The following is a 10,719-nucleotide window of genomic DNA, read 5'->3' on the forward strand; positions in this document are numbered from 1 at the left end:
AATATATTAATTATATATTAATTATATAAATATATTAAATATTTATGAATTATATATTACTAAATATAAATATATAACATAAATATCTTAATTGTATATTATATATTAAATATATAATTACTAAATTAGTAATATGTAATTAGTTAAATTATATATTACAGTGAGTTCACATGAAAGCTGGAAAAAGAGCTTTAAGAATATTTTAAAAGTAGAATTTCCAAAGGAATTTTGGGTTAGAAAAACATAATTTTCTAACTGAGAAATCCTGCATTTGTTTTAAAAGGAGATTATGTTAGTTTATTATTGGTTTAGAAGAGCAAGGTCAAGAAGTATATCAAAGCACCAAGATAGAAAACAAAGGAAACGATAAGAAACTCAGATAAATCATCTCCCAGGAAACAATTATATATATACATATATACACACACACACACATATATATGTGCATGCTCAGTCACTTCAGTCTCATCTTTGTGACCCAAGATATATATACATGTATATGTATGTGCACATGTGTTAGTCAGTCAGTCATGTTCAACTCTGAAACCCCAAGGACTGTAGCCAACCAGGCTCCTTTGGTCCATAGGATTCTCCAGGCAAGAATATCGGAGTAGGTTTCTATTCCCTTCTCCAAGGGATCTTCCAGACCCAGGGATTGAACCCAGGTCCCCTGTATTGCAGGTGAATTTGTGTACATACACACCATTTTTTCATATATTTCATTCTGTACTTATTTTTAAATCTACATTAGTATTATCACTTAGTACAGAAAAAATATATTGGGTTACAAAAAACTTTGGAATTTTGTTCATCAAAAGACACTATTATCACAGTGAAAATATGAGTCATATAGTCATATATATGACTAGTCATATGAATGATGTTTGTAATGCATGCCATTGACAAAAGAATTACATCATACTTAGATAAACAAAGACTTCCAAATCAATACGAAATTACAGATAATTCAGCAGGAAAGTAGACAAGCTTTTATTTATATTTATATATTTATATCTCCATGTGTCACCTGAAAATTCTATTATGTGTGTGGTTATTTTATCAGTGCATAGATACTCATTGCACTTTGTCTATAATTAGGATTTCTTTCCTACTGTTTATATCTGTCAGATAAACTTTTGCCATTCATTAATTTTTAGAATTACTCTGCTTTAAAATGTGTTTCATGTCAATGTATGGCAAAACCAATACAATATTGTAAAGTAATTAGCCTCCAATTAAAATAAATAAATTTATATAAAAATAAAATAAAATCTGTTTCCTGTATACACTATAGTTTTGGATTTCTCTTTATAAGTCAAATACACTGTTTTTTTTTTTTTTTAATTTCAGAAGATGAGTTAAACTTATTCATATTTATTGGTATGACTGATATGTTTGGGTTTAACTGTCATTTTTAGTATAATTACTATGTATTTTGTATTTTATTTAGTATGTTTCTCAATTTATTGTGTATTCTTTTGTTGTTTAATATTTCTTTTGGTGTTTAGGAAGTTTCAGATGTTTGCTCCATTTATTATCTTTTTATTTATACCTCATAATCCCTAAATCTCTGGCCCTGCATTTCCCCCTCTTATTTAGCCCTTTACTATCTGACTTCCATTTTTAGGTGGTGTCCTTTAACTCACATCTATTAGCTACACAAACTTTAATTATCTCATTCTATTTTAACTTTTCTCTCTCCCATCTCCGTTCATTTTATAGTTGAATACTTTTTCCTTTGCCAAAGCATATACAACTTGCATACTGTTCAACCACTCATATCCTTACCTTTATTTAAACTTACTTATAGAATTAAATACATTGATGCTCTTCAACAGTTTTCTTGTCGAAGTTTTTCCAGTTGTATTTTATCAGATGAAGCTAGTCATATAAAAGTTTTTCCAGAAACAGCCAGTGTGTATAGTGTTCCCTGGATTCTGGCATGTTTATTTTTATGTACTCTTGATCCTTAATGAAGGATCTTGGACATAAAATCTTTGACTCAAATTTTGTTTCCTTAGGTTTCTTGAAATTGCTTTGCTTATTGTTCTTCAGAGTCTATAGCAGTCTATAATTAATAATTATATAATAATATATAATTAATAAGAATTATAATAAATAATTAATTCATTATTATAAGTAATTAAAAGTAATCTGACCTTTTTCCTATAGATCCTAAAATATTTTTGCTGTCTTTAAAGATCAATGGTTTTAGCAAGATATATCTTGGAGTTCATTGTTTCAGCTCAAGCATATGATATATAGATTTAAGGTATTTTTATCTTATTTCTGCAAAGTCATACTAAATTTAATGTAAATATAACTAGCTTTGTTTCATTGTTATCCTTTAGAAGGAATATATATATAATTCCCTCCAAAAAATGTCAATGAGAGAGAGAGATAAGGGTGGGGAGAATATAAGACAAAAATAAAATGGTCAGAGAGATAGCATCTGATGAGGAATATAGACAAAAATGGCTGTATATCTCAGTTTCATTCTCTTGGTTGTTTACATGGTTTTCTTCTATTCCCCATGCTTAAATTTTCATTTTTATTCTCTTTTGGGCACCTAGCAATTTATTTTTTTAGTATTTTTCTTGAAGCTGATGCAATCAATAATATGCCCAAAAATCCGTTCAGTGATTGAGTTTTATTGTTGGACTTTATCGTTCTAGGGATAATTTTCTCTGTACTCAAAGCCCTTTATTTCCCTCTTTTCCTTTTATGGATTTCTTAAACTCTCCTTCCCATTCTCCACACCCACAGGCTTGAAGTGGCCACTACCTTCTGGTCAAAGCACTGATTGGATTTCTCTGTTTCTGGATAATTTGAAATTCATGGTATTACCTCCAAGAAATATTATTATGTTTGGTCTTATGTGGTTTTCTTTACATTTATTGCTGAATTATGATTTCAGGGAAAAGATGGGTTGAAGAGTGGATTTAGGTGGCCACCACTAAGGAATAGGTATTTTTGAAATATATGTTGCAATGATTCTTTTGTTTAGTTAAGCATAAGAGTCATTCACTCTAGATTCCATAATCTCTCTTTGTCACAATTTTTACCTAATGCTTTTTAGCCTATGTTTTGACTTTTTCATTTATGAAAAGCTCATTTGCTAGACAATCATGGGCAAGTTCTTTATTTCAGAAAATATATATTCAAAAGTCAATTGGATAATAAAAAATCAACCAGACTTGAATATTTTGTAACATGTATGTCCAATGATGTAATTTATCCAACAATTATTTATGTATTGTTTACCTCTTCTGTGTGAGGTAGGGAAATATATCCAAAAAACAAAAATACAAAAAGAAAGTATAAGTACTAAAAAAATATAAAGACAGAAGACTCATCTCATTTCTGAGGAATAAATCAACATAATTTTGAATAAGTGAGGAAACTTATGTTTAAGAAACAAAATCTAGATTTCCAAGTATCTTTGAGATCCCTTTTTGTTTAGGAGAACTTTTGAATAATAAATTCAGAAAAGGAAAGAAACAGAATTAAGATAACTCATACTGCATAAGTAACTAGAACAATATGGTATTACATGTTCACCCCTCTCCCTCAAAATATATGTATAGTTATGTAATTTTTAAAAAAAATGCTGTAAACTTGACTGGTTGTTTTCGAGGCCAGTGTCCTCAAAACTTCTCATATGGTACAGAGTGTCCCACTGTTAGTCATACACTTGTCCTTTGGATCAGAAGCACATTCACTGGACTGATGTTTGCAGTAGCAAACATGATCTCAGATGCCTGCTGTAAAAATTGCTCCCACAAACATAAAGAAACTCACTTCACTACACTCACCACTGTGGCTTTAGTTCTCTGAGCTGTGCCTAACAGAGGAGATAATTAAAGAGATGAAGATTCCTTTTATTCTCTCTCTCTCTGAGCAATGGTCAATAAAACATAAATAATTTTGGAATGCAATAAGTACATCTTTGCCTAATAATCTAGGTGGCTTAGTATCATATCAATTTATCATTGTGCAACATTATAAAACATGCTTTTATTTCACAAAATCTGCTCTACTGAAGTTTTTATATTTTAATTTAGCTAAAAAATGAAAAATGCTAGGCAGAAGACATTTAAACAAATTTTCAGCAGGATAATGAGTTTGAGTTTCTAAACATGTAGTCAAGGCGCGCGCACGTGCGCACGGAGGGGGCGACGGCTGCGGTGACGCTGCTGCGCCGGGCGGGCGGCGGCGCTAAAATAAAAAAAAACAAAAAACAAAAAACATGTAGTCAAACATGTCATATACATATTTTAAAGACCTAGCACGACTCCTGCATGGGAGTGAAGAACTTTAAGTAGTGTGATTAGCATACAGTGAGATCCCATGGCTGTAAGATTTTATATACTACAGAATTCCTTAATTTATAGCACTTTTATTTAAGTAATAAATTTTTCTTTTGTAATGATTTGTGTGTAAGACTTTGGTCTACGGATTCATTTTTCACAGTGGTAAGTTCAAGAACCTACTAAATTTTTTCTTAAATTCTTTTTTTCTTAACAACCACCAAGTTATGAAAAAAAAAAATCTACTGCTTCTGCAAAGTAATGCAGATTCAAAGTCTGCAGTATATAAAATTTTATAGGCAGAAGCCCTTGTAATTTTATTGCAGCAGGCTCCTCACACGTGTCAGCACAGCACACACCAACCGCCGTGGTCTGGGGAAGGGCCTATGAGGGAGAAATATATTTCTTGGAAAAATCCTGTAGCATGACAAAAAAGCATATAGTATATTTATTTCTGCATCAGTTTTAACTGTTAAGCACCATGCAGCTTCCAAATTTGTACCTTCTCTATTATTCCATTGTTATAACTTATGTTTTTGTTCTTTTTGTATTAATATAATTATGAATAATAATTAATTCAACAACTATCCATCAAGTCTTTACAATATTCTGGACACTAGCGGCACAATGTTGACCAAAATAAGAGTAGCTGTTGTGAAAGAATTCATGGTCTAGCATGGAAATTAGGCAATTAAGTAGCAATTAGCAATCACCAGAATACTAATGTTGTCATTAGTTATTATTTGTTACATGCTGGACACTTAAGATATTTATTCAGATATGTTTAAGTAAGATATTTATTTCAGGTCTTTTTTTCTTCATCCAAAACCCACAACATCCCTGAGAGGCAGAAGTGAGATAAGTGTAACATGCTCAAACTTTCTCATAGCTCTGAGATGATGCGCTGAAAATTATTATTAATAATTATATCTACAGAGAGCTTTATACTTTCAGAATATTTTCTTACATGTCATTTGATCATACACAGCCGTGTGTGGTAATAAATCAAATACAGTTATGTTCATTTTGCAAGGAGCTGAGATGAGATCCTTAAAGTTCCACAACTAGTATTTGGCAGTTACAATTGAGTACTCAGGGACGATGTTTCCTTTCCAGTTTTTCCTCCATTGTTTTAAATAACTTTAAGATTAGTATGTTCCTATTTTTTATTGACAGCTGCTTGTTTTTTTTCCTCTTCTGTCAAAACGCATTTGTGATTTTAGAATGACATGGGCTAGTATTGTTCCCCTCTAGTTTAGGATTTCAGTGTCATCAGAAATCTGTGAAAAATCTTTCCTACTAAACACTGTGGGTGCAAATTATAACTTGGTTATAAGAGTTTACTCTTTATTAAAATAAGTATCCTACAGGATCGCATCTGTTAGATAAGTACTTGTTAGTAACCTCTCAGAGTATTTTTGGGCATGAGCAAATTTGATTTCAACACTTAATTAAGAGAATGAACAATGGAGCTACAACACAGAACCAAGAACACTGTAAAGGCTTCATCAGCAACCAGAGGTTGGTGTGAAGGGGTTGGAAAAGTAATGTCTCTGCATCTTAATATGCTGTCAAGGTTTCTCATAGCTTTTCTTCCAAGGAGCAAGTGTCTTTTAATTTCATGGCTGCAGTCATCATTTGCAGTGATTCTGGAGCCCCCAAAATAAAGTCTATCACTGTTTCCATTGTCTCCCTATCAATTTGCCATGAAGTGATGGGACTGGATGCCATAATCTTAGTTTTTTGAATGTTGAGTTTTTTTTGTTTATTTGTTTTATTTTTTAATTTAAATTTATTTATTTTAATTGGAGGCTAATTACTTTACAATATTGTATTGGTTCTGTCATACATCAACATGAATCCACCACGGGCATACACGTGTTCCCCATCCTGAATCCCCTCCCACCTCCCTCCCCGTATCATCCCTCCAGGTCTTCTCAGTGCACCAGCCTCAAGCATCCTGTATCCTGCATTGAACCTGGACTGGCGATGTGTTTCTTATATGATATTATACATGTTTCCATGCCATTCCCCCAAATCCTCCCATCATCTCCCTCTCGCACAGAGTCCAAAAGACTGTTCTATACATCTGTGTCTCTTTTGCTGTCTCAAATACAGAGTTATCGTTACCATCTTTCTAAATTCCATATATATACGTTAGTATACTGTTTTGGTGTTTTTCTTTCTGGCTTACTTCACCTTGTATAATGGGCTCCAGTTTCATCCACCTCATTAGAACTGATTCAAATGTATTCTTTTTAATGGCTGAGTAATACTCCATTGTGTATATGTACCACTGCTTTCTTATCCATTCATCTGCTGATGGACATCTAGGTTGCTTCCATGTCCTGGCTATTATAAACAGTGCTGCAATGAACATTGGGGTACACGTGTCTCTTTCAATTCTGGTTTCCTTGGTGTGTATGCCCAGCAGTGGGATTGCTGGGTCATAAGGCAGTTCTATTCCCAGTTTTTTAAGGAATCTCCACACTGTTCTCCATAGTGGCTGTACTAGTTTGCATTCCCACCAACAGTGTAAGAGGGTTCCCTTTTCTCCACACCCTCTCCAGCATTTATTGCTTGTAGACTTTTGGATAGCAGCCATTCTGACTGCTGTGAAATGGTACATCACTGTGGTTTTGATCTGCATTTCTCTGATAATGAGAGATGTTGAACATCTTTTCATGTGTTTGTTGGCCATCTGTATGTCTTCTTTGGAGAAATGTCTATTTAGTTCTTTTGCCCATTTTTTGATTGGGTCTTTTATTTTTCTGGAATTGAGCTGCAGGAGTTGCTTGTATATTTTTGAGATTGGTTCTTTGTCAGTTGCTTCATTTGCTATTATTTTCTCCCATTCTGAAGGCTGTCTTTTCGCCTTGCTTATAGTTTCCTTTGTTGTGCAGAAGCTTTTAATTTTAATTAGATCCCATTTGTTTATTTTTGCTTTTATTTCCAATATTCTGGGAAGTGGGTCATAGAGAATCCTGCTGTGATGTATGTCAGAGAGTGTTTTGCCTATGTTCTCCTCTAGGAGTTTTATAGTTTTTGTTCTTACGTTTAGATCTTTAATCCATTTTGAATTTATTTTTGTGTATGGTGTTAGAAAGTGTTTTAGTTTCATTCTTTTACAAGTGGTTGAATCCACAACACATTAAAAAGATCATACACCATGACTAAGTGGGCTTTATCCCAGGGATGCAAGGATTCTTCAACATCTGCAAATCAATCAATGTAACACACCACATTAACAAATTGAAGAACAAAAGCCATATGACTATCTCAATAGATGCAGAGAAAGCCTTTGACAAAATTCAACATCCATTTATGATTAAAAACTCTCCAGAAAGTGGGAATAGAAGGAACATGCCTCAACATAATAAAAGCTATATATGACAAACCCACAGCAAACATTATCCTCAATGGTGAAAAATTGAAAGCATTTCCCCTAAAGTCAGGAACAAGACAAGGGTGCCCACTTTCACCACTACTATTCAACATAGTTTTGAAAGTTTTGGCTACAGTAATCAGAGCAGAAAAAGAAATAAAAGGAATCCAAATTGGAAAAGAAGAAGTAAAACTCTCACTGTTTGAAGATGGCATAATCCTCTACATAGAAAGAAATTTCTTTCTACATAGAAAACCCTAAAGACTCCACCAGAAAATTACTAGAGCTAATCAATGAATATAGTAAAGTGGCAGGATATAAAACCAACACACAGAAATCCTTTGCATTCCTATACACTAATAAGGAGAAAATAGAGAAATTAAAGAAACAATTCCATTCACCATTGCAATGAAAAGAATAAAATACTTAGGAATATATCTACCTAAAGAAACTAAAGACCTATATATAAAAAAACTACAAAACACTGGTGAAAGAAATCAAACAGGACACTAATAGATGGAGAAATATACCATGTTCATGGATCGGAAGAATTAATATAGTGAAAATGAGTATACTATCCAAAGCAATCTATAGATTCAAGGCAATCCCTATCAGCTACCAACGATATTTTTACACAGAGCTAGAACAAATAATTTCACAATTTGTATGGAAATACAACAAATCTCGAATAGCCAAAGCAATCTTGAAAAAGAAGAATGGAACTGGAGGAATCAACCTGCCTGACTTCAGGCTCTACTACAAAGCCACAGTCATCAGGACAGTATGGTACTAGCACAAAGACAGAAATATAGATCAATGGAACAAAATAGAAAGCCCAGAGATAAATCCACGCACCTATGGACACCTTATCTTTGACAAAGGAGGCAAGAATATACAATGGAGAAAAGAAAATCTCTATAACAAGTGGTGTTGGGAAAACTGGTCAACCACTTGTAAAAGAATGAAACTAGAACATAAGTTAAATAAGCAAGGTGACAATATACAGCACTGATGTACTCCTTTCCCAATTTAGAAACAGCCCATTGATCCATGTATGGTTCTAACTGTTGCTACTTAACGTGCATACAGATTTTGCAGGAGGCAGGTCAGGTGGTCTGATATTCCCATCTCTTGAAGACTTTTCCACAGTTTGTTGTGATCCACACAGTCAATGTCTTTGGCATAGTCAATAAAGTAGAAGTAGATGTTTTTCTGGAATAATCTTGCTCTTTATGAAACAATGGATGCTGGCAATTTGATCTCTGGTTCCTCTGCCTTTTGTAAATCCAGCTTGAACATCTGGAAGTTTTTGGTTAATGTACTGTTGAAGTCTCACTTAGAGAATTTTGAGCATTACTTTACTACTGTGTGAGATGAATGTTGTTGCTGATGCTGAAACTCCAATACTTTGGCCACCTGATGTGAAGAACTGACTCACTGGAAAAGACCCTGATGCTGGGAAACACTGAAGGCAGGAGGAGAAGGTGATTACAGAGGATGAGATGGTTGGAAGTCATCACCAACTCAATGGACATACATTTGAGCGAGCTCTGGGAGTTGATGAAGAACAGGGAAGCATTGCATGTTGCAGTCCATGGGGTTATAAAGAGTTGGACATGAATGAGCAACTGAACTGAACTGAGATGAGTGCAATTGTACAGTAATTTGACCATTCTTTGGCATTGCCTTTCTTTGGGATTGGAATGAAAACTGACTTTTTCCAGTCCAGTGGCCACTGCTGAGTTTTCCAAATTTGCTGGCATATTGAGTGCAGCACTCTCACAGCATCATCTTTTAGGATTTGAAATAGCTTTGCTGGATTCCATCACATCCACTAGCTTTTTTTGTAGTGATACTTCCTAAGGCCCACTTGACTTCTCACTCCAGGATGTCTGGCTCTAGGTGAGTGATCACACCATCGTGGTTGTCTGGGTCATGAAGATCTTTTTTGTATAGTTCTTCGGTGTATTCTTGCTACCTCTCCTTAAAATCTTTTGCTTCTGTTAGGTCCATACCATTTCTGTCCTTTATTGTACCCACTTCAGTACTGTTACCTTGAGAACCCCATGAAAAGTATGAAAAGGTAAAAATATATGATGCTGAATGATGGACTCCCCAGGTCAGTAGGTGTCCAATATTCTACTAGAGAAGAGTAGAGAAATAATTCCAGAAAGAGTGAAGAGACAGAGCCAAAGCAAAAACAACACCCAATTGTGGCTGTGATTGGTGATGGAAGTAAAGTTTGATGCTGTAAAGAACACTATCACATAGGAACCTGGAATGTTAGGTCCATTAATCAAAGTCAACTGGAAGTAGTCAAACAGGAGATGGCAAGAATGAACATTGACATTCTAGGAATCAGTGAACTAAAATGGACTGGAATGGTGAATTTAATACAGATGACCATTATACCCACTACTGTGGGCAAGAATCCCTTAAAAGAAATGCAGTAGCCCTCATAATGAAAAAAGGAGTCCTAAATGCAGTACTTGGTTGCAATCTCAAAAATAACAGAATGTTCTCTCTTACTTTCCAAGGTAAAACATTCAAGATCACTGTAATCCAAGTCTATACCCCAACCACTAATGGCAAAGAAGCTGAAATTGAACAGTTTTATGTTCTATGATGACCTACAAGACCTTCTAGAACTAACACTAAAAAAAGATATCCTTTTCATCACAAGGGACTGGAATGCAAAAGTAAGAAGTCAAGAGATATCTGGAGTTACAGGCAAGTTTGGCCTTTGAGTACAAAGTGGAGCCAGGACAAAAGCTAACAGAGTTTTGTCAAGAGAATGCACAGATCATAGCAAACATCCTCTTCCAACAACAAAAGAGATGGCCCTACACGTGGGCATCACCAGATGGTCAATACTGAAATCAGATTCATTATATTCTTTGCAGCTGAAAATGGAGAAGCTCTACAGAGTCAGCAAAAACAAGAACAGGAACTGACTGTGGCTCAGATTCAGTTCAGTTCATTTCAGTTGCTCAGTCGTGTCTAACTCTTTGCGACCCCATGGCT

The sequence above is a fragment of the Bison bison genome, unplaced genomic scaffold, assembly GCF_000754665.1.
Source record: "Bison bison bison isolate TAMUID 2011002044 unplaced genomic scaffold, Bison_UMD1.0 scf7180017864262, whole genome shotgun sequence".
Taxonomy (NCBI): domain Eukaryota; kingdom Metazoa; phylum Chordata; class Mammalia; order Artiodactyla; family Bovidae; genus Bison; species Bison bison.